The sequence below is a fragment of the Neofelis nebulosa genome, chromosome 9 (assembly GCF_028018385.1).
Source record: "Neofelis nebulosa isolate mNeoNeb1 chromosome 9, mNeoNeb1.pri, whole genome shotgun sequence".
Taxonomy (NCBI): domain Eukaryota; kingdom Metazoa; phylum Chordata; class Mammalia; order Carnivora; family Felidae; genus Neofelis; species Neofelis nebulosa.
In genome coordinates, this window is record NC_080790.1 from 120323405 (window position 1) to 120330959 (window position 7555).

The window sequence follows — 7555 nt, forward strand, 5'->3', positions numbered from 1 at the left end:
CACGTCAAGCCCTTGGGGGTGCGGGGGTCATACTAGGTTCTGGTAAATGGCCAATGTGACTATCCGCCATCTTGCTTTGGGGTCCTCAAAAGCAGGCCCTGACACAAGCACGTGAGTACAAGTAGTTTCTTTGGAAGAAGTTCCAGGAGGAGAGAAAATGGGATGGGGAAGGGAAAGCAGCCTAGAAAGGGTATGTGATCAAACCAACAGTGACCAGAGTGTAATCCCACCGGGGAAACTCTGGAAGCCAGCACAGAACACTCCTCAGAGTATACACCCAAGGGCCAAGGGAGCGTGAATATTTATTTATACACCATCTCCCGTCACTCGCTGGTTGAGGGGAGCTCCTGGTGGACATTAATCCCCTAATTATTCTAGTCTTGGCAGAGAAGGTTCTGGCAGCCGTAGGAACCTCTCAGGCAAAGAAATACAAGTGCCAGCAAGCAGAAATGGGGTCGGTGTCCACGGCTGTGGGAAGATGGGTTGGGGCACTGATGTGGTCCTACAATGGGGTAGGAGCTCACCAGCTTTAAATCCTGGACATGCTAGAAAACGGTTTGCTACCATGCCTGGAAAAGTTGTGCGTTGTTCTCCTATGCACGTGTTTAAGACACTCAGCCTAGTTTGCAAGCAAGCCTGCATTCTGAACATTCTAGGACATTCCAGAACATCCCAGGGGACGGCTCCAAGAAAAGACTCAGGGAAGCCCAGGCAAGTCCTTGATGAATGTGGGGCAACCGTTTTGCTATGAGACAGGGGAAGAACACTTACTTGTAAAAGAACAAGATATTTATGATTCCCAAAGCAGGGAAAGGCTGTTCTTGCCCAGTGAGACTGAACACATTCATTTTGTAACAGGGTGTCATCCCACCTTGCTGGGATAGGTGCAGGGCAAACCACAGCTGGCCCATAGTGGGTTCCAACACCCTGAAATCTGACTGTGGACATATAACTGTTCAACTCAGACCTGTATAGACGAGCTGGCTTCGGGACAGGACATTCTGCTATTAATGATCAAAACTCTGAGCTGTCAAAGAACCATCCCGAGACCACAGTCTCATTGCACCATGGACCTCATCCGCACACCTAAGATGCACCCTGCAGACTCTCCTCTTGGCTACGAGCTCTTGCTTCTCCTCTGCTCTCCCCTGACTTCCCCACCACCCCTCCTTACAGCTACGCAGAGTTCCGTGCTTGTGAATGTACAAGACAACTTCCTCTTTCTTTTCTATTTTTAAGTTTATGTCTTTATTGTGAGAGAGACAGAGACAACACAAGGGAGGGAGGAGCACAGAGAGAGGGAGAGAGAGATCCCAAGCAGGCTCCGTGCCACCGGCAGGGGAGCCTTGACGTGGGGCTCGAACCCATGAACCGCGAGATCATGACCCGAGCTGAAATCAAGAATCGGCCGTGTAACCAACGGAGACACTCAGGTGCTCCACGACTTCCTCTTTCTGAAAGACGCATAGGATTTCCTGGCGGGGATCTACCACAACGTCTTTAACCAACCCCCTACTGACGGGTTCTTAGTTTGTTTCTAATACTTTGCTTTTATCAGTAAGGAGTCCATCCACCTCCTCATTTTAACCAAGTTCTGGCATTTTTGCCAAAAACGTACATGTGCTTTCTGAGGCCGGACCATGGGCAATTAGAAAGCCTTTCCCTGACAGGCCTCAGGGAGGAAGGCTGGCCTTCCCGCACCAGACCTGGTGAACAGCCTGCGTGTGGCAACCCGTCCCGCTCTTAACATAACCTGCGTTCCTAGCCCAGCCGCCTACGGTCCTAAGTGTCTCCATCTAAGACCTTCATCAGAGGGCTTCTCTAGATGTCCTTCTTCTTCCTTTGCACCCCTACCACACAGGGAGAGAAGGGAGATGCCTGACAGACAAGATTCCCCACCCCCCCGGGGCCACTAAAGACTCAGTACTCAGGACTCAGGACTTTCTACCTCCAGCCCATCCCCCTGGCCCTCTCTCCCCTGGCCCAGGGTCCATAAAACTGCCAGAGGCTTCAGTGTGGGTCTTCCTCTCCAGTGAGACAGTCCCCACGTCTACACTGACCCCCCTGCATTCCAACCCACGGTGGAAAGAGAACAGGGGGGTGGCGGTGCTTTCTCTGGTGTGAGCCTCTTGCTTGGACGATCAGAGTGAATGACTGAAGACTTCACCGTCACTTTCATGTGGGCTCGTTGTCGCTTTAATCCACTACCCAGGCACAAGGCAGGCCAGCTCCCTCTCCAGCTCAGCCAAGCTCTTGACAATAAATAGGGCTTCAGTGAAGAGCTCGGGCCATCCATCACTTCTCTTCACACATCCACTCATGTATATGTGCAGGTACATCTGTGAAATCAATATCCAGAAATGGGATCCGATAATTGGAAGAGACTCTTCCATGATTCAACGATTGAGTATTTGCTCGTGGTCTCTCCTCTCACACACTCTCTCCTTCTCCTGAGGTGGGGCCTGAGCGCCCACGGAATCATGGCAGTGGGGGGGGGGGGGGGCGTTGGTAGTAAATGACTCAACCTTGCTCAGAGAGAGGTCTGATATTCGCCCTCAGGCCAAGAGGTAACCTCTAAGCCCTTCGGAAGTCTTGCTCCATCCGAACGTCTTTGCCTACCTGGGGGCATTGGGCGTGTCTACCAGTGTGATCTATACTGGGGGCTTTGGGTCCCGTGGCATCATCTGGAGCTCCCAAGGGGCTGGAGACTACAGTCATTGACATGGGGTGGGGTGGGGGGCGGTCAACCAGTGCCTACAGATGAAACCCTGGGCAACAGGGCTCTGGACAACAATGCTTGGGTGAGCTTCCTGGTTGGCAACACTCTGTGCACATTGTTATACATTGACGGGGGGGGGGGGGGGGGGGGGGGGGGGGGCGGGGAGGAGGAGTAAGGCCTTCGCAAATCCGCAAGGAGAAGTCAACCGGAAGCACTGTGTTTGGAACTTTCCTGGGCTCTGCCCTCCGAACCTCTTGCCTTGGCTGACTGTAACTGGTATCTTTTGTTTTTAACAAACTGTCACCTTGAGATGCACAGCTTCCTGCGAGTTCTATGAGTCCTTCTAGCAAATCATGGAACTTACGGGTGGCCTTGGGGACCCTCAAACTTGCGATGGGTGTCAGAAGTGAGGGTGGTCTTGGGGACTGTAGCCTACCTCTAACTTCACAGGGGATCTTCTGTTCTCCAGCTCCTTTGGCCACGAGACACATTGCTGGCCTCAGACGCTTGATATCTGTTTTCTGTGGCTTGGCGGGGCCTGGGGGACCCCCACTCCTGCTGCCAGCTGACTCCTCCTGAGCTCTGCTCTTGTGGCCACTGCAAACTCTGTATTCGTCAGACTTCCCAACTACAAACTCCAGAATCCACTCTGATTAGTATGTTGCATCCACACGACTCCTGAAACAGAATGCTACGGGCACCAGTGACAGTCACAACAAAGTTTATTACAATGAGAGGCAAGGCCGACCGATCGGGACCAACACTCTTGATAAGAGTGCGGCCTCGAACAGCCGGGGGACAGAGTTTTTATAACCGATCACATCATTTTATCATCACCTGGGAACAGAACAAAGAAACAGGTTCCAGATGAGTTAGAAACAGTTGCCTAATGAGGTGTTTACTTTAGACTTTCTGCCTCTAAGTTGCAACCAGTGGATCTCCTTGACCCTGCCTCTGATGCTCTTTTCTTTGAACTTTTGTTTCCTTAATTGGTGAAGCCTAATTTACGAGGGTATGAGGCGTAGTTTACCAGAGCAAAGCAAGGCTGTTATCTCTTAACCTTCAGTGTCAACACAAAGCTGTTATTTTTCAAGCTAAGCATTAGCTCTACACTACAATTTAACCCTTACAAGTATAGGCAGGAAGGGGGTTTCAGCCTCCAGAACTTTGAAGATCATCTGTTGCAACGACCCTTCTGTATATGTCTCGAGTCCAGACCTCTCCTGAGACTCTGCCTATCCCCTAACTGCACACTTGACATCCCCCTTGAGCTAACTGGATTTGTGGGGGGGGGGGTGGGGGGGGGGAGGGGCGCGGGGAGGAGGGGCGGTGCACATGGCCCGTGTGACAAAGGGATCTGTAAAGGCATCCTGAGGATTTCCACTGGAGTCTGGTGCATAAATCCCACCCCCCGCCCCGGGAACATCCGCCCGGGCCTGCTTCTCCCAGCCCGCACGGGAACACTGGTAGTAAAACACAGCAGAACAGACAACTGTTTTATGGGCCAGAAGAAAATGATTTCCCACCCGAGGCCACTAAAGAATCTAGGGCTCCGTTCTCCACATCCCTTAGAGAAGGCTTTCCTCCCGCCTCAAGTGATCTCGTGGGGCCCTAAGAGCAGACCTATCAGCAAAAATCCCAGGGACAGGCAGGCTGTGTTTCAGAGGGTGCTCTTGACATTACTATGTCATGTTGGAGTACAGGGGTAGGCCCATCACCTCAGCCCCCGGACCCAATCAAGCCCAGGTCTCCTCCAGCCCCACCCCTCCGCTGCTAACTAGCTTTCTAGAACCTGTCACGCCATCAAGAATGGTCTTCCAAGGGGCGCCTGGGTGGCTCAGTCAGTTAAGCGTCAGACTTCGGCTCAGGTCGTGATCTCATGGTTCACGAGTTCAAGCCCCACACCTGGCTCTCTGCTGTCAGCACAGAGCCCGCTTCAGATCCTCTGTCTCCATCTCTCTCTGCCCCTCCTGCTCTCTCCCTCTCTCTTAAAAATAAAAAAAAAAAATTTAGGAAAAAAAAAAAAAAGGAGCGGCTCTCCAAGAAATGCCCCTGCAGAGAATCATTTCAAGAGAACTATGAAAGGGGCTCCTGGGTGGCTCGATTAAGCATCCAACTCTTGACCTTGGCTCAGGGTCCACGACCTGAGTTCAAGCCCTGCATCAGACTCTGCCCTGGTAGCATGGAGCCTGCTTGGATTCTCTCTCCTTCTCTCTGCCCCTCCCCCACTTGTGATTTGTGTGTGTTGAGGGATCCTTGCATCCCATAGATACATCCCATTTGGTCAGGGGGTCTGGTCATTTTAGGATGAGACTGAATTTTATTTGCTATTATTTTGTTGAGGATTTTTGCATCTATAGTCATCAGAGGTGTGGTCCTGCAGCTTTCTTTTCTTGTGCTGTCTTTGTCTGGCTTTGGCATCAGGGTACCACTGGCCTCAGAAGCTGAGTTTAGAAGTGTTCCCTCCTCCTCAATATTTTGGAAGAATTTGATAAGGATTGGTATTAATTCTTCTTTCAATGTGTGGTAGAATTCTCAGTGAAGCTGTCTGATCCTGGGCTTTTCTCTGTTGGGAGATCTTTGATTACAGATCTAATCTCCTTACTAGTTATGGGTCTGCTCAGACTTCCTGTTTCTTCCTAATTCAGTCTTGGTTGGTTGTATGTTTCTAGGAATGTATCCATTTCTTCTAGCTTACCCAATGTATTGGCATATAATTGTTTATGGTGGTCACTTATCATCCTTTTTATTTCTGTCATCAGTTGTAATGCCTCCTCTCTCATTTCTGATTCTATTTGAGTCTTCTTTTTTTCTTCGTCTAACTAAAGGTTTACCCATTTTTCTGATCACTGTTAAAAAACATCTCTTGGGGCGCCTGGGTGGCTCAGTCGGTTGGGCGGCCGACTTCAGCTCAGGTCACCATCTCGCGGTCCGTGGGTTCGAGCCCCGCATCGGGCTCTGGGCTGACGGCTCGGAGCCTGGAGCCTGCTTCCGATTCTGTGTCTCCCTCTCTCTCTGCCCCTCCCCCGTTCATGCTCTGTCTCTCTCTGTCTCAAAAATAAATAAACGTTAAAATTAAAAAAAAAAAAACATCTCTTAAGTTTCATTGGTTGTCCCTGCTCAGTTAACCCCTCCTTTCCCCCCAGCAAGAAAATAGGCACTAGCTAGATCATAAACAAACAAATGATATCTCCTTGTTCAGAATTCTGAAAGCTTGTCACCACATCCACAGTTCATTTGGCACCTGATCTTGTGGATTACTACTTAAATATTTGGTTACGTAACTTCTCCCGAGTTTTACGTCTAACCTCCCTAAGTAAATTATAATTTCCTTGAAGGCAGGAAACAGATATTATGTGTCTTTGTGTCACCCATGGCTCATTGCGATACTGAGTTGGGCACTTAACATGTACCTGGTGATTTGATTTGAAGTCTCTTACCACTTAACCTAATACTCCAACCTTTTCCCCAGTTATGGGCTGCCTTAGGCCCTTACCACATAGCTCTTCCAATTTACAGTCAGTTGTGAATTATCTCCACAAGCCTCTGCTTGTGCTGCACATGCTCAGTTGCCCCTGCCTTTCACTTTCATGGCACTGCTGTTCAGATCACAGAGCTCCTCAAAGGATTTCCTCACCGTCTTCTCACTCTTTCAGATGATCCTAAGCTCTCTGTTGGGGTTCCAGAGAGTACTTGGGCGGTGGGGGGAATGAGCCATGAAATGTTAAGTTAAGAAGATGGAAACCCGGGGCGTCAGAAAACAAGACAGGACCCAGAGGACCTACATTTTGGAGATTGATCAAAGGCTGCAGGGATGGGAGACCTGGTAGGTAGATTGAAATGAACTTTGCCATAGTTAATGTTTTGGTGAATTTCCTTAACAACTTTCCATTTTAGGGGACCCTATTCATGGTTAAAGTCGTGTAGAGGGAGTACAGAGTGGGGTGGCTCCAACAGAAAAAGTCCCTCTTAGCTCTAACCTTCCATGATTTGAAGTCCCTTACTGCTATGGGTTGAATCGTGTCCTCCAAAAAAGATGTGCTGAAGCTTTAGCCCCAGAACCTCAAAATGTGACCTTATGACCTTATGAGGAAGTAGTGTCTTGATAGACGTAATAATCAATAATGGGGTCATTAGGATGGGCCCTAATCCAATATACTGGTGTCCTTAAAAAAGGGGGGGGAATTTGGACACAGACACAGACACACACAGAGGCAAGATGATGTGAAGACAGTGATCTGATGACAGAGACAGAGCTTGGACTGATGCAGTAGCAAGCTAAAAAAGTGCTTGAGGCTCCCAGATGCTAGGAAGAGGTAAGGAAGGATTCTCTCCAAAGTCTCAGAGGGAGCACGGCCCTGTGGATACCTTGATTTCAGATTTCTGGCCTCCAGCACTGAAAGGCAATAAATGTCTGTTCTCTGAGCCACCCAATTTGTGGTCCTTTTTCACAGCAGCCCTCCCAAACGAATATACTTACCTTCTCCATGCTTCCTTTCCCTTATCCATAAAATGGGCTCCTAATGTCAACCTCACAAGAGTGGGAGGGTTTCAACGGAGATAAACATACCAATGGGCTTTAAATTCGCCACACAAAAGTCTTCGCACTGAAATAAGCACAGGTGTCCCAGGGATCCTCTTGAGAGGAAAATCTTCCAGAGCGTTCCCTGGGAGAGGGGTTCCCAGGTGGCCATGTTCTTTTCTCAGGGCTCAGCTCCCTCAAGACCATCCCTGCCTGCCCAAGTGAGTTGCACATGAGCTGAGACAGAGAAGCAGATGATGGTGGCTGTTTGGTGCTCAGTTATTTGGGAAAAAAGGTTTTGTTTCCGTGAGAAC